Here is a 21,190-nt window from a genome sequence, read left to right as displayed (position 1 = left end):
CTGACGGGCCTACACCAGGCCCAAAGGAGGCGGAGAGGCCTACATCAGGCCCAGCAAGGGCTGAGAGGCCTACACCAGGCCTGGCAGGGGCAGGGAGGCCTACACCAGGCCCGGCAGAGGCTGAGGGGCTTATACCAGGCCCAAAGGAGGCAGAGAGGCCTACACTAGGCCCAGCGACGGTGGAGGGGCCTACACAAGGCCCAGCAGAGGCTGAGGGGCCTACACCAGGCCCAGTGGAGGCTGAGGGGCCTACACCAGGCCCAGCAGAGCAGAGCGAGGCAGAGAGCAGGAAGGGGGAGCAGAGAGGGCCTAGGCCGGGCTCAGCCGGGCCTAACATGGAGGAAGGCCCGATCCCGGACACCGACCTGGAGCTCGGCAGCAGGGAGGGGGGGGAGACGGTGGATGAAGGCAGCGACGACTCCGACATGGAGCTGTCCATGGAGGAGGATGCCGTCATCAGGCTGAGGGGAGAGAAGAGGAAGGAGAGGCCTGAGATGGCTGGAGCTCCACCGGGGGGGAGGCAGGCTAAGGCCAAGGCCCCTACCAAAGCCGTGGCTAGGCCCAAGGACTGGGCCGAGGAGGTGGAGAAGGAGATGGGGAGCTTGGAGGCTCCACCGCTAACGGATCCGAGGGGGGCCATGGAGAAGATTTTTGGACGGAGGTAGGCCGGAAGCCAATAAGTCTTTTAATACAGTTTTAGTAATGGAGAGGACTTTCATATCTCTAAATGCCAGGGGCATAAAGGAACGGGACAAAAGGGTTGCACTGTTTTTATCGCTAAAAGAGGTGCCGTTTGATGTACTGTTCCTTCAAGAATGCCATTTGGGAGGGGGGAAGGATGTGGCCATGTTTAGGAAGGATTGGGGTTTAGGGCCTTCAGTTTGGTCGGTGGGCAATGTCCACGCAGACGGCTTGGGGATTTTGTTTAGGGGAAGGGGGGTAGTGGTCGAGGAGTTCCTGACCATAGTCCCAGGAAGGCTCCTGTGTGTGGATGTTTTGTGGGGGGGGGAAAAATTACGGCTCATAAATGTACATGCCCCGTGCAATATTTCAGAGCGTTTGGCTTTTTTTAAGTTGTTGCCGGTTTTGTTGGCAACGAATAGAGGTATGATTTTGGGAGGGGACTTTAATGTGGCTGTGGATGAAGGGATAGTGGGAGGAAGGAGGGATTTTTCTGTTAGTTATTTAGAAAAAGAGATTTTAGTTAGGTTTTCTTTGTTTGATTGTTTTGGGGAAAATGGCCGACAGGGGGAGGGGTTTACATGGGCGAACTCCAGGGGCTGTAGGAGGAGGCTGGATTATTTTTTTGTTTCAAAGGCGTTTAAGTTGAAAAGTTTTGTGCTGCTACCAAGCTGGGCGTCCGACCATTGTGCAATAAAGTGTGTATTAGAGGGAGGGGAGCGGAAAAAAAGCAGGATTTGGAGCTTTAATGCAGAACTCCTGGAGGATGCAGTTTTTGTAGAGCAGTTCAAGGAGTTTTATTTTGGTTGGAAGGCTTTCAAGGCCAAATTTCCATGTATCTTGGAGTGGTGGGAGGTGGTAAAACAAAGGGTAAGGGAGTTCTGTGAGGCCTATGGGATAGCGAAGAGGAGGGAAGAGAGAGAGAGAGTGTGGGCACTACGGAGCGAACTACAATACTGGGTGGGGGTGGCAAACAGGGGAGGGAGGGTGAACGCAGAGGAGGTAAAGGGCTTAAAAGAAAAGATAAAAACTCATTACATCGGGAGAGCAAGGCGTTTCGCCTTCCTGGCAAGGGTGGAGAGGAGGGAGAAGGATGAGAGGGTAACCCCTTTCTTTTTTAAAGTCGTGAGGGAACGCCAGAGCGACGGATGGATAGAGGCGATAAGGACAGGCCAGGGGGAGGTAAGGAAGCAGGAGGAAAAACTGGACGCCGCGGCGCTTTTTTACTCAGGGCTGTTTGGGAGGGAGGAGAGGGACACAGAGGAGGGGGACAGGCTGGTAGGGAAGCTCTGGAGGAAGGTAAGGGAGGGAAGACAGGAAGCTCTGGGGAAGAAGATAGGCAAGGAAGAGGTAAGGGAGGCCTTGTTCTCCCTAAAAGCGGGGAAGACGCCAGGGAGGGACGGGATCACCAGGGAGCTATATACCCACTTCTGGGGTATAATGGCGGAGGACCTGGTGGAGGTTTTCAACCGGGTGGGAGAAGTGGGGAAAATGCCCCTATCAATGAGGGAGGGGGTTATACACCTGCTGTTCAAGAAGGGTGAGAGGACAGATCTGGGGAACTGGCGGCCAGTCACACTCCTCTGCACCGACTACAAGGTGCTGGGGAAGGTGCTGGCCAACAGGGCCAAGGGGGTTCTGGGGGAAGTGCTGGGACCAGATCAAACCTGTGCGGTCCCAGGAAGGATGGGGACCCAGAATTTAATCTTGCTCAGGGATGTGCTGAGCTGGGCGAGAAGCAGGAAGGTGGGGGTAGGGGTGATCAGCCTGGACCAGCAGAAGGCGTTCGACCGGGTCGATCACGCCTTCCTGGTGCAGGTTCTGGGCAAGATGGGGTTCGGAGTGAGGTTCATTTCCTGGGTGAAGACCCTCTATAGCGGGGCCTTCAGCCGGGTGAAAGTGAACGGGGCTCTGAGCGCGGCGGTGTCGCAGGGAAGAGGGGTGAGACAGGGGTGCCCTCTGTCCCCACTACTCTATGTCTGCTTCATAGAGCCCTTGGCAGAGCTGATGAGGCAGGACAGGGCTTTTAGGGGCCTGCAGATCCCAGGCAGCGGGGGAGAGACTTTGAAGCTGCTGCAATATGCGGACGACACGACTGTGGTGGTCTCCTCGGAAAGGGACATCGAGAGGGTCATGGGCCTGGTGGGCCAGTACTGTCGGGGGTCGGGGTCCAAGGTGAACAACAGCAAGTCGGCAGTGATGGTGACCGAGGGATGGAGAGGGAGGAGGGGGGAGCAGCATGGCCTCGCAGTGTGTGAGGACGGGATGAAGGTGCTGGGGATCCGGTTCAGCAGGGAGAGGGCAGACAGGCTGAACTGGGAACAGTGCCTGGAAAAGGTAAGGAAGAGGGTGGGTTTGTGGAGGGCGAGGGCATTAACATTGACAGGTAAGGTATTAGTGGTGAAGGCGGATTTTTTGCCGCAATTGATTTATTTAGGGAGGGTTTTTCCGATGCCGGCGGTGTGCAAGGTGAAAATGAACCGGTTGATTTTTAATTTCTTGTGGGGAGGGCGGTTAGAGCCGGTAAAACGGGAGGTTTTATTTTTGCCAGTGGAGAAAGGGGGAAGAGGCCTCGTGGATGTGGGCTTAAAGCTAGAGGTGCTAGCTTTAAAGGGCATTTTTGATACCCTGGTGGCGGATGAGGGCCACAAGTGCCGGCACCTCATGAAGATGTGGGTGGGGACAGCAATGAGAGAACTGGTGGGGTGGGACAACAGGGGGCCGAGGGCGGAGGATACCCCGTGGTGTTACGCAAGGGCAGTTCTCTTTTTAAGGGCTCACAGAGAGATCATCATGGCGCAGGGGCTGCGGGACCATAGGGCCCTCTATAAAGCGATCCTGGGCAGGAGGACGAGGGAGGCAGAGAGGGAGGTGGAAAGGTGCGGAGGGCAATGGAGGTGGCTGACGGCCAGGTGGCTCCCAAACCGGGCAGGAGACCTGAACTGGTTGGGCGGTCTGGGAAGACTACCGGTGAGGGAGAGGATGCACAGGGCGGGCACTGCCAGGAGCCCTTTGTGCCCTAGGGGCTGTGGGAGGGAGGAGACGGGAGGGCACGCCCTATGGGAATGCCCTTTCGCAAGAGTGTTCTGGGGTAGGGCAAACAGGGGGGTGTTTCTCCCGGTATGGGCCACAGCAGTGGACAAGGAGGGGGTCATGAGGGCTGCCGGGGTGGGGAGCATGAAGGCGGAGGAGAGGGAGGTTTTCAGCCTCCTGGTGAGCTGGGGGAAGCTGGCCCTGTGGGACAGTAGGAACAGGAAGGTACTGAATCCCTCAGATGGCACGACGGGGGTGCAGTGTTTTAAGGGGTGGGAGAGAAGAGTGGAGGTGGAGATGAGGGTGTGCGCCCACGTAGGGGAAAAAAAAAGGGGAGAAAAGAAATGGGAAAAGGTGAGGGCCGCCTTGAGCCTCTAAGAGGCAAATGTGTAAATAGTGTAAATAAAAGTGTAAATACTGAATATATAGGTGTTGTCTGTGGAAAAGGTAAGGGGTGGGTATACAGTGGGGGTTATGTGTATGTAATGTAAATAAAATGTAAAATGTAATTTGTAAAATAAAAGTTTCTTAAACAAAAAAAAAAACATCTGTTCTTATCAGTTTAATATCTGATACGTCCCCTATCAGGGGACTATATATTAAACGGATTTTTGGCACAGGGAGTCGGAGAAGGAGCTTGCTCCGTCCGCTTCAAGCATCGACCCGTTATTGCAGTGCGTTCGGGAACGGTGCGCCTCTCCAAGTTTTGTGCAAAAAAAGGTTGTGTTTTGTTGCCCTGTTCTTCCCCCTTTTTGTTTGTTTGTTTGTTTTTTTTGTATGTATGTAAATTGTGTTGTAAATAGGGTGAATATGTGCCCTTGTTGTAAGTGTGCTTGCCTCTGTTTTTTAGCAAAATGATGTAGTTTTCTGTGCGGGACGTAACTGTTTGTTGTCATTGCGCTGTCTCGCTTTTCCCACCTTCCCTCTCGGATTGTCTGTCCGGCCGGCCGGCTGGCGGCAGTGGCAACCCCGGGTCAGTGGGAGTGGCTGGGAAGGGGGCCGGAGGCGCCTGGTGCGCTGAAAGGTCACATTTCGCTCGGGTTTCTCTTCAGCACGCACAAATCTTTCGCCTTTTACTAAAGATTTCCGTGGAGAGGAACGCACCTGAGTTTGTGCTATTTTTGGATGCTCCGTCCACAGGGCGGGGCAACTTCGAACGGTTTAAGGACAGACGGCAATGTGCGACAGGTATGCGGGTTGCTTGCGAGTCGCCGACTTGCTCGTTTCTGGCTTATCGCCTGCTTGCCGCGTTCGATCGATGCCCCGCTCGCTAAATAGCTTTGGTCGCTGCCTAGAGAGCGGCTATTCAGTAAGTAACTCGGTAGTAAGTACGTAACAGCGTACTCGGTATGTGTCGAGTGTTTTTGGCGGCTGTGCCTGCCAGTGGAGGACAGTGGATCTTGGTGGGAGGAGCCAGCTGAGTCCGGTCGTTACGGTAGCTCGCCGACCGGCCAGTCAGTGCGTGCGCAGGGTTCTTGGGAAGGCGGGGAGGGGGGCCGGCTCCTGGGCCAGGTGGCGTCTTCCCCCGAGCGCGGTCCGGGGCCACCGGGAGGGCGCCGTCGGCAGGGGCCAGTGTGCGGTTATCGCTTCTCGGCCTTTTGGCTAAGATCAAGTGTAGTATCTGTTCTTATCAGTTTAATATCTGATACGTCCCCTATCAGGGGACTATATATTAAACGGATTTTTGGCACAGGGAGTCGGAGAAGGAGCTTGCTCCGTCCGCTTCAAGCATCGACCCGTTATTGCAGTGCGTTCGGGAACGGTGCGCCTCTCCAAGTTTTGTGCAAAAAAAGGTTGTGTTTTGTTGCCCTGTTCTTCCCCCTTTTTGTTTGTTTGTTTGTTTTTTTTGTATGTATGTAAATTGTGTTGTAAATAGGGTGAATATGTGCCCTTGTTGTAAGTGTGCTTGCCTCTGTTTTTTAGCAAAATGATGTAGTTTTCTGTGCGGGACGTAACTGTTTGTTGTCATTGCGCTGTCTCGCTTTTCCCACCTTCCCTCTCGGATTGTCTGTCCGGCCGGCCGGCTGGCGGCAGTGGCAACCCCGGGTCAGTGGGAGTGGCTGGGAAGGGGGCCGGAGGCGCCTGGTGCGCTGAAAGGTCACATTTCGCTCGGGTTTCTCTTCAGCACGCACAAATCTTTCGCCTTTTACTAAAGATTTCCGTGGAGAGGAACGCACCTGAGTTTGTGCTATTTTTGGATGCTCCGTCCACAGGGCGGGGCAACTTCGAACGGTTTAAGGACAGACGGCAATGTGCGACAGGTATGCGGGTTGCTTGCGAGTCGCCGACTTGCTCGTTTCTGGCTTATCGCCTGCTTGCCGCGTTCGATCGATGCCCCGCTCGCTAAATAGCTTTGGTCGCTGCCTAGAGAGCGGCTATTCAGTAAGTAACTCGGTAGTAAGTACGTAACAGCGTACTCGGTATGTGTCGAGTGTTTTTGGCGGCTGTGCCTGCCAGTGGAGGACAGTGGATCTTGGTGGGAGGAGCCAGCTGAGTCCGGTCGTTACGGTAGCTCGCCGACCGGCCAGTCAGTGCGTGCGCAGGGTTCTTGGGAAGGCGGGGAGGGGGGCCGGCTCCTGGGCCAGGTGGCGTCTTCCCCCGAGCGCGGTCCGGGGCCACCGGGAGGGCGCCGTCGGCAGGGGCCAGTGTGCGGTTATCGCTTCTCGGCCTTTTGGCTAAGATCAAGTGTAGTATCTGTTCTTATCAGTTTAATATCTGATACGTCCCCTATCAGGGGACTATATATTAAACGGATTTTTGGCACAGGGAGTCGGAGAAGGAGCTTGCTCCGTCCGCTTCAAGCATCGACCCGTTATTGCAGTGCGTTCGGGAACGGTGCGCCTCTCCAAGTTTTGTGCAAAAAAAGGTTGTGTTTTGTTGCCCTGTTCTTCCCCCTTTTTGTTTGTTTGTTTGTTTTTTTTGTATGTATGTAAATTGTGTTGTAAATAGGGTGAATATGTGCCCTTGTTGTAAGTGTGCTTGCCTCTGTTTTTTAGCAAAATGATGTAGTTTTCTGTGCGGGACGTAACTGTTTGTTGTCATTGCGCTGTCTCGCTTTTCCCACCTTCCCTCTCGGATTGTCTGTCCGGCCGGCCGGCTGGCGGCAGTGGCAACCCCGGGTCAGTGGGAGTGGCTGGGAAGGGGGCCGGAGGCGCCTGGTGCGCTGAAAGGTCACATTTCGCTCGGGTTTCTCTTCAGCACGCACAAATCTTTCGCCTTTTACTAAAGATTTCCGTGGAGAGGAACGCACCTGAGTTTGTGCTATTTTTGGATGCTCCGTCCACAGGGCGGGGCAACTTCGAACGGTTTAAGGACAGACGGCAATGTGCGACAGGTATGCGGGTTGCTTGCGAGTCGCCGACTTGCTCGTTTCTGGCTTATCGCCTGCTTGCCGCGTTCGATCGATGCCCCGCTCGCTAAATAGCTTTGGTCGCTGCCTAGAGAGCGGCTATTCAGTAAGTAACTCGGTAGTAAGTACGTAACAGCGTACTCGGTATGTGTCGAGTGTTTTTGGCGGCTGTGCCTGCCAGTGGAGGACAGTGGATCTTGGTGGGAGGAGCCAGCTGAGTCCGGTCGTTACGGTAGCTCGCCGACCGGCCAGTCAGTGCGTGCGCAGGGTTCTTGGGAAGGCGGGGAGGGGGGCCGGCTCCTGGGCCAGGTGGCGTCTTCCCCCGAGCGCGGTCCGGGGCCACCGGGAGGGCGCCGTCGGCAGGGGCCAGTGTGCGGTTATCGCTTCTCGGCCTTTTGGCTAAGGAAAAGACGGGAAGAGGATGGCAGCGCCAGAAGGAGATGTGCCGACCCATAGGGTGCGGCTGAGGAACACAGTTCGGGTGGAGATGGAGGACGGAGAGAAGAGAAAAGGTTTTACGCTTGAGTTTTTTGTCAAGAACATCCTGAAGGAGCTGTTGAGAGTGGACAACGAGACAGTCTTTTGCCTGCAGGATTTTTCCCCGAGAGGGTTTTTCGACTTGACCTTTGTGTCAGAAGCCGCCTGCTACAACCTGCACCAAAATTTTCTGGAACATAAGGAGGACCCGGCATTGCAGGGAATCACCATGCATCTGCTGTACAACAAGGCCCTGCGACCCCTGATGATCCACCTCTACAACCCCTTTGTTCGGGAGGAGGACATCCTGGCCTTCCTGCTCAGGTACTGTGCAGATGTGAGGGAGGGGGTAAAATTGAAGGATAGGTTTGGGTTTTGGAACGGGAAAAGACGTTTTAATGTGCGGTTTAAACAGGATCCTTCAGGGGTGGGGGGGGTAGCACATCCGCCTGGGGCCTTCTCCATAGGCCCGGACAGGGGCTACCTTGTATACCCAGGGCAACCGTTGTACTGTCGTCGGTGTGGGATGTACGGGCATGTGAAGGCGGTGTGCTCCACCGACCGATGTAGGCATTGTACATCGACGGAGCATGCTACAAGAGACTGTGGGGCCCCGAAAGCATGCAGTCTCTGTGGGAGTGTGGAGCACCTTTTCCGGGCCTGTCCGGAAAGGGTGAGGTCGTTTGCGGCCTTGGTTAAGGGAAATGTTGGGGCCTACTCTGGGCCTCCTGGAGGCCAAGCACGGCCTAGCACCAGGAAGGCCGGGCGAGAAGCAGGGGAGTCGGCTACGGAGGGAGGGCAGGCTTCGGAGCACGGGGCTGGGCCTTCCAGCACTACTAGCCCAGGCTCTGCGGCGGCCTTGGCCACTAGGCCGGATCAGGAAGGGGTGGGGCCTGGTGGGCTGGCTCCGGTTCCGGAACCATCCCTGCATCCTGGGCACAGGAGCGAGACCTCAGCTTTGGAGGAGCCACGGAGGGGCGCGGAGGGGAGTACAGAGCAAGAGGCAAGGGGGTCCAGTGAGACCATGGAGGCTTGGTCTGGGTCGGGTCCGGCTTCCGGTCGGGCTCCGGTTTCCGGTCCGGGTCTGGCTTTGGGTTCCGGTCCGGCTCCGGATTCCGTGCGGGCTCCGGGTTCCGGCCCGGGTCCGGCTCTGGGGTCCGGTCCGGCTCCGGATTCCGGTTCGGGTTCCGGTCCGGCTCCGGATTCCGGTTCGGGTTCCGGTCCGGCTCCGGGTTCTGGTCCGGTTCCGGGTTCCGGTCTGGGTCCGGATTCCGGTCCGGTCCGGGCCTACTCACCGGGGCAGATCTTCGGGCCTTCCTCGCGTCCTGGCCTGGGTTTGGGGCTTGGGGCAGTGGTGATGAAGGCGAGGGTCTGGGCGGAGGAGTCCGGAGTCCCAAGAGAGGGTTCGCCGGAGCTATTTTCCCCTTTGTCGGTGCCTCCTGTGGAGGAGGTTTTGTCCCCGGAGGCGGAGGGAGCGGCTATGTGCACCACTGCGGACCTGCAGACCCCGTTGGCGTGGGGGGACAGCCCTCCTCCAGAGGGAGAGGTGCCGGAGTGGGCGCAGGTGGCAGCACGGAAGCGGGTTCGCTCGGGGGACACGAACGGGAGAGAAGCAAAGGCAGGACCGGGCATTCCTCTGCAGAACAGGTTCCTGGCCCTTTCAGACTCGGCGGAGGGGGAGGCCCAGGAGGTGGACATTGAGGTGGACCTGGAGGAGGCATCCGGAGCCTCTGCGGCCTCAGCGGGACCGGCAGTCAGCCCGGCTTCCCAGTTTGCAGGCTGGGATGTGGCGGGGATCACAGGGGTGATGGGGATGGAGAAAGGACTCGAGGGAGGGGGGGACTCCTCTGAGAAGGAAGGGGATTGAAGGTCAGTAAAAAAAAAAAATTTTTGTTAAAAAAATGGTGGTAAATGTAATTACTTTGAATGTGCGGGGTTTGAGAAACTCGGGGAAGAGGCAGGCACTTTTTGCCTCTTTAGCGGCGACAAGAGGGAAGGTTTTTTTGTTACAGGAGGTGCACCTTCGGGACATGGGGGATGTACTGGGTTTCTCAGAGGAGTGGACGTGGGGCCCATCGGCGTGGTCGGTGGGCAGCGTTCATGCCGATGGGCTGGGGATTTTGGTGAAGGGCGCTGATATGGAAATCCAGGAGTCTGTGGACATTGTGGCGGGGCGGGCGATGTACGCAGACGTTAATCAGGGTCCTTTTAAAATAAGAATTTTTAATGTGTACGGGCCAACTCGGAGTGGGCGGAGGCTGGAGGTTTTTAGGGAGCTGGTGCCCAGTCTGTCCACCTCCAGGCGGATAATCCTGGGGGGGGACTTTAATGTGTCGCTGGATGGGGGTGGGGCTAGCGCTGCTGGGGGGGGGGATTATTCGGCAAGAGCGCTGGCGGAGTTGGTCAGGGATTACGGCCTGGTCGACTCCTTCCGGGCGGCACATCCGGCGGCTCCAGGCTTTACCTGGCGGAATTCCAGGGGAGCTGCGAGCCGCCTGGACTACATTTTTGTGCCGAAGGAGTGGGTGGGGGTGACCGCCACGCTGCAGCCTTCATGGGCATCTGACCATGACATGCTGCAGGTGGCGGTCCCCATTCCCAACACGCAATGGGGGCCAGGCTACTGGAAATTGAATACCTCCCTAATGAAATCCAGGGCGTTCCAGGAGGCCTTTCGAGGCTTTTATAAGGCCGTGAGGGCACTGCGGGGGTTCTACTCCACAGTGGTAGACTGGTGGGAGGCGGCAAAAGTGCGTTTCGGCCTTTTTTGCCAAAGGTACAGCATGGCGCAGCGGCGGAGGGAGCGGACGGAGGTGAAGAAGTGGCTAGACGCCTTGGCGTATATGCACACCCAGCTCAACAGGGGGAGGGCAGTGAGGTGGGAGGCCTATGAGGGGGCGAAGGAGAGGGTGAGAAGCCTCCTGGAGGGGAGGGCTAAGGCCTTGGCCTTCCAGGGCCGGCTGAGGGAGATGGAGGAGGGGGAGAAGCCCACTGCTTTTTTTTTTCAGGCTGCTGAGGCTCGGAGGAGGGCCGCCGTGATCTCTGGGTTGGAAGGGGAAGCGGGGCTGGAAACGGGGGTCCCGGAGATGCTGGGGATCGCGGAGGGCTTCTTCCGAGACCTTTTCAGCAGGAGAGAGTGCGACCCGGAGGAGCAGGAGGCACTGCTGGGGTGTGTGGTGCCCCGGTTGGGGCGGGAGGAAGGGCAGGCACTGGAGGCGGAGCTCAGTCTGGAGGAGCTGACAGGGGCGCTCCGCTCCATGAGGGAAGGGAAGGCCCCGGGGCATGACGGACTCCCGTGGGAGTTCTATAGGGAGTTCTGGGACATCATTGGTCCGGATCTCATGGAGGTGTTTCAGGCGCTTCTGGAGGGGGGAGCGCTGTCGGCCTCCATGAGAAAGGGAGTGGTGACGCTGCTCCACAAGGGAGGGGACAGGGCTGACCTTAAGAACTGGCGTCCAATCACCCTGCTGACGGCGGACTATAAGCTGCTGGCCAAAGCAGCTGCGGTCCGCCTGAAGCAGGTGATGGACGTCCTGGTCAGCCCTGACCAAACTTGTGGGGTACCGGGGCGGTCCTGCAGCTGGAACCTGGTTCTGCTGCGGGACACAATTGACTGGGTGCGCGATCGGGGCCTTCCTCTGGCGGTGGTCAGCATCGACCAGGAGAAGGCCTTCGATCGGGTGCAGCACGCCTTCCTTTTCCGGGTCCTGCAGCAGATGGGTTTGGGCCCCCGGTTTCGGTCCTGGTTGCACATGCTGTACAGGGGAGTGTACAGCTGTGTTAAGATCAATGGGTTTCTGAGCGGGGCTGTGGAGCAAGCGGGGGGGGTGCGGCAGGGGTGCCCAATCTCCCCGCTGCTCTACGTCCTGTTCATGGAGCCCTTCGCGGAGCTGGTGCGTCGGGACCCAGGTGTGGACGGGGTGAGGATCCCAGGGGCCGCAGGGGCCGAGTTGAAGATCCAGCAGTATGCTGATGACACAACAATTTTTGTGTCTTCAACTCGGTCCCTGGCAAGGGTGAGAGTCCTGGTGGACAGGTTTGCGGCAGGGACGGGCTCCAGGGTGAACCTGTCCAAGTCCTCAGTCCTGCTGTGTGGCCGGTGGAGAGAGGAGGTGAGGGACTACGGTGGCTGGGAGCGGTGCCAAGGGGGACTGAAGGTGTTGGGGGTGCGCTTCTTTCCCCAGGGCAGTGGGGAGCGGAACTGGGAAGAACGTATGGCGCTGGTGAGATCACGGCTGGGGGTGTGGGCACGCAGGCGGCTGTCACTGACTGGGAGGGTGGTAGTGGTGAGGGCTGTCCTGCTCCCGCTACTCCTGCATCTGGCCTACGTCTTCCCAGTTCCTGCAAGGCTCAAGGTGGCCCTGACCAGGGCCATGTTCAAGTTTCTGTGGGGAGGGAGGTACGAATATGTACGTCGCGACCTCATGTACATGCCGGTGGACAAGGGGGGTCGCGGCGTGCCGAGAATCCCCCTGAAACTTGACGCGATTTTTACATCGTTCGCGTGTAGGATGGTCCTGGGAAGGGTCCCCCACAAGTGCTACCACTTTGCCCGTTTCCACCTGGCGAACGCGCTGAGGCACTGGGTGCCGCTGACCCACGTGGCTCCACGGGCAGAACAGCAGTCCCCGGCCTATCAGGCAGTGCTGCGCTTCCTTGGGCAGTGCCCGGCTCCAGTGGAGAGGGAGAGCCTTCTCCAGCACAGGCTGCTGTACAACAGCATTGCGGGCAGGCAGGTGGCAGGTCCTGAAGGGGTGCCGCTGAACCTCGAGTGGGGCAAGGTGAGCGGGGGGAGGGCACCAGGGGTGGTGCGGGACCTCCACTGGCTGTGCGCGATGGGCAGGCTGTCGGTGCGGGAGGTGCTGCATCGCCATGGGTGCAGTGCCAGCCCACTCTGTCCAAGGGGCTGTGGGCTGGTGGAGTCGGTGGCGCACGCCCTATGGGAGTGCCAGTTTGCAAGGGTGTACTGGGGGTTGGTGCAGGGCCTCCTCAGGGGGATAGGGCCTGCCTTCACCCTGAGCAGAGAGAGAGTTCTGTACAGGCGGGGGCTGGCGGCAGTGGGAGCCGTGGCTGAGGGTGTAGTGTGGGAGGTGGTAGGGTATGGAAAGTTGGTGCTGTGGGAGGACAGGATGGCAGCAGTGGGGACGAGGCTGAGGGTCTTGACTCCCAGCCAGCTCCATTATAGGTTCTCGGGGAGGGTAGCGGAGAGAATAAGGGGGGATGGGGTGGTGCACGGGTGGGAATGGGTGCGGGAGTACTGGGGAGGCCTGGAAAGGCTCTTCCTCTGGGAGGGGGGTCCCGGGGGAATGTAAAGATGTAAATATGTAAATAGAATGTATGTGATTGGGGTGGTTGGGTTCGGGGTTTGTGGGGTGGGGTGGGGTGGGGTGGGGTGGGGTTCTTCTTGTTGTTTTTGTATTTGTATTGTTTTTGTTGTTGGAGTTGTTTGTTTGGGGTTTTGTAATTAGGGTAAGGGGGGGGTGGGAGGGGGTGGGGTGGGTGGTTGTATGGTTGTTTCGGTTCTGTTTTTGTTTGGTTTGAAATGTGTTGATACAGTGGGAATGTGTTGGGACTTTGGGACTTCAGGGGAGGGTGGGGTTTTGAGTTTACAGTTGTTAAGAGGATGTGGTTTGGAATTTGTTTGTTTATTGTTTGTATGAAAATGTAATGAGGTTGGTGTGGACCAATAAATTAATTTAAATACAAAAAAAAAAAAAAAATCTGTTCTTATCAGTTTAATATCTGATACGTCCCCTATCAGGGGACTATATATTAAACGGATTTTTGGCACAGGGAGTCGGAGAAGGAGCTTGCTCCGTCCGCTTCAAGCATCGACCCGTTATTGCAGTGCGTTCGGGAACGGTGCGCCTCTCCAAGTTTTGTGCAAAAAAAGGTTGTGTTTTGTTGCCCTGTTCTTCCCCCTTTTTGTTTGTTTGTTTGTTTTTTTTGTATGTATGTAAATTGTGTTGTAAATAGGGTGAATATGTGCCCTTGTTGTAAGTGTGCTTGCCTCTGTTTTTTAGCAAAATGATGTAGTTTTCTGTGCGGGACGTAACTGTTTGTTGTCATTGCGCTGTCTCGCTTTTCCCACCTTCCCTCTCGGATTGTCTGTCCGGCCGGCCGGCTGGCGGCAGTGGCAACCCCGGGTCAGTGGGAGTGGCTGGGAAGGGGGCCGGAGGCGCCTGGTGCGCTGAAAGGTCACATTTCGCTCGGGTTTCTCTTCAGCACGCACAAATCTTTCGCCTTTTACTAAAGATTTCCGTGGAGAGGAACGCACCTGAGTTTGTGCTATTTTTGGATGCTCCGTCCACAGGGCGGGGCAACTTCGAACGGTTTAAGGACAGACGGCAATGTGCGACAGGTATGCGGGTTGCTTGCGAGTCGCCGACTTGCTCGTTTCTGGCTTATCGCCTGCTTGCCGCGTTCGATCGATGCCCCGCTCGCTAAATAGCTTTGGTCGCTGCCTAGAGAGCGGCTATTCAGTAAGTAACTCGGTAGTAAGTACGTAACAGCGTACTCGGTATGTGTCGAGTGTTTTTGGCGGCTGTGCCTGCCAGTGGAGGACAGTGGATCTTGGTGGGAGGAGCCAGCTGAGTCCGGTCGTTACGGTAGCTCGCCGACCGGCCAGTCAGTGCGTGCGCAGGGTTCTTGGGAAGGCGGGGAGGGGGGCCGGCTCCTGGGCCAGGTGGCGTCTTCCCCCGAGCGCGGTCCGGGGCCACCGGGAGGGCGCCGTCGGCAGGGGCCAGTGTGCGGTTATCGCTTCTCGGCCTTTTGGCTAAGATCAAGTGGTTTGTGGTAGGGAGAAGCGAACACAGTAAATATGGCGACAAACAATTGGAGAGCTGTAAGGAATACGGTGAGGGTGAAGTGGGCAGGAGCCCCAGGGAGCATGCCACAGAGGGAGGAGTTTGTGAAGGCTTTTGTGTTGGAGAAGTTCTTGCTGACGGAGAAGGAAATCTTGGGCATTCAACGGAACGGAAGGGAGGAATTCGTGGACATCGCCTTTAGGGGACCGGATGCGTTCAAGGCCTTTATGGAGCGGAGTAAGATGGAAGACCTGGGGCCGTTCCGACTCGAGTCCATGGAGAGGAGGAACCACAGGGTGGTAGTTATCAATTTATTTGATATGAACGTGCCGGACGAGGCTGTCGGGAGGTACCTGGAGCGGTACGCCAGGGTGGTGGCTGGACCCAGATACCGGAGGGACGCCTATGGATTCTGGAACGGCCAGAGGGTGTACGAGGTCCTGCTCCGGGAGAGCGACCATGGCTACGAGGGCTACCTCCATCCTCCAGCCCTCTGCATGGTCGAGGGAGTAAAGGGCCACGTTATGTACTCCAGGCAGCCTCCCTTCTGTCGACGGTGCATGGAGGTGGGCCATGTCGACGCGGGGTGCAGGTCGGTGGTCTGCTACAACTGTAGACAGCAAGGGCACATGGCGGCGGAGTGCAAGGAGCCACGCACCTGCAACACCTGTGGCTCCAGAGACCACTTTATGAGGGCATGCCCTGAGCGCCGCCGCACCTACGCCGACGCAGCCAGGGAGAGAGCAGCGCCTGCACCAGGGCCAGCGGGGGCTGAGAGGCCTACGCCAGGCCCAACAGAGGCTGAGAGGCCTGCACCAGGCCCAACAAAGGCTGACGGGCCTACACCAGGCCCAAAGGAGGCGGAGAGGCCTACATCAGGCCCAGCAAGGGCTGAGAGGCCTACACCAGGCCTGGCAGGGGCAGGGAGGCCTACACCAGGCCCGGCAGAGGCTGAGGGGCTTATACCAGGCCCAAAGGAGGCTGAGAGGCCTACACTAGGCCCAGCGACGGTGGAGGGGCCTACACCAGGCCCAACAGAGGCTGAGGGGCCTACACCAGGCCCAGTGGAGGCTGAGGGGCCTACACCAGGCCCAGCAGAGCATTGCGAGGCAGAGAGCAGGAAGGGGGAGCAGAGAGGGCCTAGGCCGGGCTCAGCCGGGCCTAACATGGAGGAAGGCCCGATCCCGGACACCGACCTGGAGCTCGGCAGCAGGGAGGGGGGGGAGACGGCGGATGAAGGCAGCGACGACTCTGACATGGAGCTGTCCATGGAGGAGGATGCCGTCATCAGGCTGAGGGGAGAGAAGAGGAAGGAGAGGCCTGAGATGGCTGGAGCTCCACCAGGGGGGAGGCAGGCAAAGGCCAGGGCTCAGGTCAAGGCCATAGCCAGGCCCAAGGACTGGGCCGAAGAGGTGGAGAACGAGATGGGGGACATGGACGATCCATTGCCGGCGGAACCCAGGATGGGGATGGAGAAGATTTTTGGACGGAGGTAGGCTGAAAGCCTCAGTTAAAATATTTACTGCTGAAATGGAGAAAATCTGTATGTCTTTAAACACGAGGGGCATAAAGGAAAAGGACAAACGGGCTGCACTGTTTTTATCCCTAAAAGAGATGCCTTGGGACGTGTTTTTTCTGCAGGAATGTCATTTGGGAGGGGGGAAAGATGTAGATGCGTTTAGGAAGGATTGGGTGATGGGGCCTTCGGTTTGGTCAGTGGGGAATGTCCATGCTGACGGGTTGGGGATTTTGTTTAAAGGTAGGGGTGTGTTGGTAGAGGAATTCCTGACGGTAGTACCAGGGAAACTAATGTGGGTAGATGTTCTGTGGGGAGGGGAAAAATTTAGGCTGATAAACGTGCATGCCCCGTGCAACATTTCTGAACGGTTTAAGTTCTTTAAGGTTTTGCCAGATTTGGTGGCGACAAATAGAAATATTATTTTGGGGGGGGATTTTAATGTGTCTATGGACGAGGGGATGGTGGGAGGGAGGAGGGATTTTTCGGCCCTTTATTTAAAAAAAGAGGTTTTGGACAAATTTGCGTTGTTTGATTGTTTTAGAAAAGATGGCCGACAGGGGGAGGGGTTTACTTGGGCAAACTCCAGGGGCTGCAGGAGAAGGTTAGATTATTTTTTTGTTTCAAAAAAATTTAAGTTGAAAAATTTTGGGGTGTTGCCTAGTTGGTCCTCAGACCATTGTTTTATAAAGTGTATTTTGGAGGGAGGGGAGCCTGAAAGGAAAAGGGTTTGGGTTTTTAATGCGGAGCTCTTGGAAGATTTTTGTTTTGTTGAGCAATTTAGGGAATTTTATTTGGGGTGGAAGGCCTTCAAAGCCCAGTTTGTATGTGTTCTGGATTGGTGGGAGGTGGTGAAGGAAAGGATAAAAGAGTTCTGTGTGGCATATGGGATAGCAAGGAGAAGGGAAGAGAGGGAGAGGGTGTGGGTATTGCAGAGGGAATTGCAATACTGGGTGGGCGTGGCAAACAGGGGAGGGAGGGTAAGGACAGAGGAGGTCAAGGCCTTAAAAGAGCAAGTAAAGGCGTACTATGTGGAGAGAGCAAGGCGGTTTGCCTTCCTGGCGAGGGTGGAGAGGAAGGAAAAGGACGAGAGGGTGACGCCTTTTTTTTTCAAGGCGGTGAGTGCGCGCCAAAGCGAGGGGTGGATAGAGGCGCTGGCTACAAACCAGGGGGAGGTAAGACTGCAGGAGGAAAAGCTGGAGGCAGCAGCACGGTTTTATTCTGTGCTGTTTGGTAGGGAGGAGAGGGACACAGAGGAGGGGGACAGGCTGGTGGCGCAGCTCTGGAGGAAGGTAGGGGAGGGGCGACGGGAAGCCCTGGGGAGGAGGATAGGGATGGAAGAGGTAAGAGAAGCCTTGTTCTCCCTAAAGGCGGGGAAGACTCCAGGGAGGGACGGGATCACCAGGGAGCTGTATACTCACTTCTGGGGTATAATGGCGGAGGACATGGTGGAGGTGTTTAACCGGGTGGGAGAAGTGGGGAAAATGCCCCAGTCAATGAGGGAGGGGGTTATACACCTGCTTTTCAAGAAGGGTGAGAGGACGGATCTGGGGAACTGGCGGCCAGTCACACTCCTCTGCACCGACTACAAGGTGCTGGGGAAGGTGCTGGCCAACAGGGCCAAGGGGGTTCTGGGGGAAGTGCTGGGACCAGATCAAACCTGTGCGGTCCCAGGAAGGATGGGGTCCCAAAACTTAGTTTTGCTCAGGGATGTGCTGAGCTGGGCGAGAAGCAGGAAGGTGGGGGTAGGGGTGATCGGCCTGGACCAGCAGAAGGCGTTCGACCGGGTCGACCACACCTTCCTGGTGCAGGTTCTGGGCAGGATGGGGTTCGGAGAGCGGTTCATTTCCTGGGTGAAGACCCTCTATAGGGGGGCCTTCAGCCGGGTGAAAGTGAACGGGGCTCTGAGCGCGGCGGTGTCGCAGGGAAGAGGGGTGAGACAGGGGTGCCCTCTGTCCCCACTGCTCTATGTCTGCTTTATAGAGCCCTTGGCAGAGCTGATGAGGCAGGACAAGGTTTTTAGAGGCCTGCAGATCCCGGGAAGCGGGGGAGAGACCTTAAAGCTGCTGCAGTATGCGGACGACACTACGGTGGTGGTATCCTCGGACGGGGACATAGAGAGGGTCATGGGCCTGGTGGGCCAGTACTGTCTGGGGTCGGGGTCCAAAGTTAATTACAGCAAGTCGGCAGTGATGGTGACCGAGGGATGGAGAGGGAGGAGGGGGGAACAGCATGGTCTTGCAGTGTGTGAGGACGGGATGAAGGTGCTGGGGATCCGGTTCAGCAGGGAGAGGGCAGACAGGCTGAACTGGGAGCAGTGCATGGAAAAGGTAAGGAAGAGGGTGGGTGTGTGGAGGGCGAGAGCTTTAACAGTGACGGGTAAGGTATTAGTGGTGAAGGCGGACATTTTGCCGCAATTGATTTATTTAGGGAGGGTTTTTCCGATGCCGGCGGTGTGCAGGGTGAATTTGAACCGGCTGATTTTTAATTTCCTGTGGGGAGGGCGGTTGGAGCCGGTAAAACGGGAGGTTTTGTTTTTGCCAGTGGAGAAAGGGGGAAGAGGCCTCGTGGACGTGGGTGTAAAGCTCGAGGTGTTATATTTGAAGGGCATTGTAGATACACTGGTGGGGGATGAAGGCCACAAGTGCCGGCACCTCATGAAGATGTGGGTGGGGACAGCCATGAGGGAGCTGGTGGGGTGGGACAACAGGGGGCCGAGGGCGGAGGACACCCCGTGGTGGTACACAAGGGCAGTGCTCTTTTTAAGAAAGTACAGGGAGATCATCATGGCGCAGGGGCTGCGGGACCATCGGGCCCTCTACAAAGCGATCCTGGGCAGGAGGACGAGGGAGGCAGAGAGGGAGGTGGAAAGGTGCGGAGGGCAATGGAGGTGGTTGACGGCCAGGTGGCTCCCAAACCGGGCAGGAGACCTGAACTGGTTGGGAGGTCTGGGAAGACTACCGGTGAGGGAGAGGATGCACAGGGCTGGCACTGCCAGGAGCCCTTTGTGCCCCAGGGGGTGTGGGAGGGAGGAGACGGGAGGGCATGCCCTATGGGAATGCCCTTTTGCAAGAGTGTTCTGGGGGAGGGCAAACAGGGCGGTGTTTCTCCCGGTATGGGCCACAGCAGTGGACAAAGAGGGGGTCATGAGGGCTGCCGGGGTGGGGAGCCTGAAGGCTGAGGAGAGGGAGGTTTTCAGCCTCCTGGTGAGCTGGGGGAAGCTGGCCCTGTGGGACAGCAGGAACAAGAAAGTGCTGAACCCCTCAGATGGCATGACGGGGGGGCAGTGTTTCAAGGGGTGGGAGAGAAGAGTGGAGGTGGAGATGAGGGTGTGCGCCCAGGTAGAGGGGAGAAAAAGGGGAGAAAAGAAATGGGGAAGGGTGAAGGCCGCCTTGAGCCTGTAAGAGGCAAATGTGTAAATAGTGTAAATAAAAGTGTAAATAATGAATGTATATGTGTTGTCTGTGGAAAAGGTAAGGGGTGGGTATACAGTTGGTGTAATGTGTGTGTAATGTAAATAAAATGTAAAATGATATTTGTAAAAATAAAAGTTTCTTATATAAAAAAAAATCTGTTCTTATCAGTTTAATATCTGATACGTCCCCTATCAGGGGACTATATATTAAACGGATTTTTGGCACAGGGAGTCGGAGAAGGAGCTTGCTCCGTCCGCTTCAAGCATCGACCCGTTATTGCAGTGCGTTCGGGAACGGTGCGCCTCTCCAAGTTTTGTGCAAAAAAAGGTTGTGTTTTGTTGCCCTGTTCTTCCCCCTTTTTGTTTGTTTGTTTGTTTTTTTTGTATGTATGTAAATTGTGTTGTAAATAGGGTGAATATGTGCCCTTGTTGTAAGTGTGCTTGCCTCTGTTTTTTAGCAAAATGATGTAGTTTTCTGTGCGGGACGTAACTGTTTGTTGTCATTGCGCTGTCTCGCTTTTCCCACCTTCCCTCTCGGATTGTCTGTCCGGCCGGCCGGCTGGCGGCAGTGGCAACCCCGGGTCAGTGGGAGTGGCTGGGAAGGGGGCCGGAGGCGCCTGGTGCGCTGAAAGGTCACATTTCGCTCGGGTTTCTCTTCAGCACGCACAAATCTTTCGCCTTTTACTAAAGATTTCCGTGGAGAGGAACGCACCTGAGTTTGTGCTATTTTTGGATGCTCCGTCCACAGGGCGGGGCAACTTCGAACGGTTTAAGGACAGACGGCAATGTGCGACAGGTATGCGGGTTGCTTGCGAGTCGCCGACTTGCTCGTTTCTGGCTTATCGCCTGCTTGCCGCGTTCGATCGATGCCCCGCTCGCTAAATAGCTTTGGTCGCTGCCTAGAGAGCGGCTATTCAGTAAGTAACTCGGTAGTAAGTACGTAACAGCGTACTCGGTATGTGTCGAGTGTTTTTGGCGGCTGTGCCTGCCAGTGGAGGACAGTGGATCTTGGTGGGAGGAGCCAGCTGAGTCCGGTCGTTACGGTAGCTCGCCGACCGGCCAGTCAGTGCGTGCGCAGGGTTCTTGGGAAGGCGGGGAGGGGGGCCGGCTCCTGGGCCAGGTGGCGTCTTCCCCCGAGCGCGGTCCGGGGCCACCGGGAGGGCGCCGTCGGCAGGGGCCAGTGTGCGGTTATCGCTTCTCGGCCTTTTGGCTAAGATCAAGTGTAGTATCTGTTCTTATCAGTTTAATATCTGATACGTCCCCTATCAGGGGACTATATATTAAACGGATTTTTGGCACAGGGAGTCGGAGAAGGAGCTTGCTCCGTCCGCTTCAAGCATCGACCCGTTATTGCAGTGCGTTCGGGAACGGTGCGCCTCTCCAAGTTTTGTGCAAAAAAAGGTTGTGTTTTGTTGCCCTGTTCTTCCCCCTTTTTGTTTGTTTGTTTGTTTTTTTTGTATGTATGTAAATTGTGTTGTAAATAGGGTGAATATGTGCCCTTGTTGTAAGTGTGCTTGCCTCTGTTTTTTAGCAAAATGATGTAGTTTTCTGTGCGGGACGTAACTGTTTGTTGTCATTGCGCTGTCTCGCTTTTCCCACCTTCCCTCTCGGATTGTCTGTCCGGCCGGCCGGCTGGCGGCAGTGGCAACCCCGGGTCAGTGGGAGTGGCTGGGAAGGGGGCCGGAGGCGCCTGGTGCGCTGAAAGGTCACATTTCGCTCGGGTTTCTCTTCAGCACGCACAAATCTTTCGCCTTTTACTAAAGATTTCCGTGGAGAGGAACGCACCTGAGTTTGTGCTATTTTTGGATGCTCCGTCCACAGGGCGGGGCAACTTCGAACGGTTTAAGGACAGACGGCAATGTGCGACAGGTATGCGGGTTGCTTGCGAGTCGCCGACTTGCTCGTTTCTGGCT

At 56.6% G+C, this 21,190-nt stretch overlaps 11 non-coding genes and 1 pseudogene across 11 annotated transcripts; all 12 read left to right on the top strand.

Annotated features, from left to right (window-relative positions):
- The first annotated feature begins 4,231 nt into the window (after positions 1-4,231).
- On the top strand, positions 4,232-4,414 carry LOC133106436 (U2 spliceosomal RNA). Its single transcript, XR_009704489.1, has one exon. It is a non-coding gene; the product is annotated as a U2 spliceosomal RNA (small nuclear RNA).
- A 332-nt stretch (positions 4,415-4,746) lies between these two features.
- LOC133105927 (U5 spliceosomal RNA) lies at positions 4,747-4,863 on the top strand. The gene has a single exon (XR_009704112.1). It is a non-coding gene; the product is annotated as a U5 spliceosomal RNA (small nuclear RNA).
- Positions 4,864-5,296: 433 nt separating this feature from the next.
- On the top strand, positions 5,297-5,487 carry LOC133106179 (U2 spliceosomal RNA). Its single transcript, XR_009704350.1, has one exon. It is a non-coding gene; the product is annotated as a U2 spliceosomal RNA (small nuclear RNA).
- A 332-nt stretch (positions 5,488-5,819) lies between these two features.
- Positions 5,820-5,936, top strand: LOC133105926 (U5 spliceosomal RNA). The gene has a single exon (XR_009704111.1). It is a non-coding gene; the product is annotated as a U5 spliceosomal RNA (small nuclear RNA).
- A 433-nt stretch (positions 5,937-6,369) lies between these two features.
- On the top strand, positions 6,370-6,560 carry LOC133106178 (U2 spliceosomal RNA). The gene has a single exon (XR_009704349.1). It is a non-coding gene; the product is annotated as a U2 spliceosomal RNA (small nuclear RNA).
- Positions 6,561-6,892: 332 nt separating this feature from the next.
- LOC133105925 (U5 spliceosomal RNA) lies at positions 6,893-7,009 on the top strand. The gene has a single exon (XR_009704110.1). It is a non-coding gene; the product is annotated as a U5 spliceosomal RNA (small nuclear RNA).
- Positions 7,010-13,230: 6,221 nt separating this feature from the next.
- On the top strand, positions 13,231-13,413 carry LOC133106458 (U2 spliceosomal RNA). Its single transcript, XR_009704499.1, has one exon. It is a non-coding gene; the product is annotated as a U2 spliceosomal RNA (small nuclear RNA).
- A 332-nt stretch (positions 13,414-13,745) lies between these two features.
- On the top strand, positions 13,746-13,862 carry LOC133105924 (U5 spliceosomal RNA). Its single transcript, XR_009704109.1, has one exon. It is a non-coding gene; the product is annotated as a U5 spliceosomal RNA (small nuclear RNA).
- Positions 13,863-19,406: 5,544 nt separating this feature from the next.
- Positions 19,407-19,585, top strand: LOC133106339 (U2 spliceosomal RNA; annotated as a pseudogene).
- Positions 19,586-19,917: 332 nt separating this feature from the next.
- LOC133105923 (U5 spliceosomal RNA) lies at positions 19,918-20,034 on the top strand. The gene has a single exon (XR_009704108.1). It is a non-coding gene; the product is annotated as a U5 spliceosomal RNA (small nuclear RNA).
- A 433-nt stretch (positions 20,035-20,467) lies between these two features.
- Positions 20,468-20,658, top strand: LOC133106177 (U2 spliceosomal RNA). Its single transcript, XR_009704348.1, has one exon. It is a non-coding gene; the product is annotated as a U2 spliceosomal RNA (small nuclear RNA).
- A 332-nt stretch (positions 20,659-20,990) lies between these two features.
- LOC133105922 (U5 spliceosomal RNA) lies at positions 20,991-21,107 on the top strand. The gene has a single exon (XR_009704107.1). It is a non-coding gene; the product is annotated as a U5 spliceosomal RNA (small nuclear RNA).
- Positions 21,108-21,190: the final 83 nt, after the last annotated feature.

The sequence above is a fragment of the Conger conger genome, chromosome 12, assembly GCF_963514075.1.
Source record: "Conger conger chromosome 12, fConCon1.1, whole genome shotgun sequence".
NCBI lineage: Eukaryota > Metazoa > Chordata > Actinopteri > Anguilliformes > Congridae > Conger > Conger conger.
The sequence above is the reverse complement of the archived record's forward strand: the minus strand, read 5'-3'. Positions and strand labels throughout refer to the sequence as shown.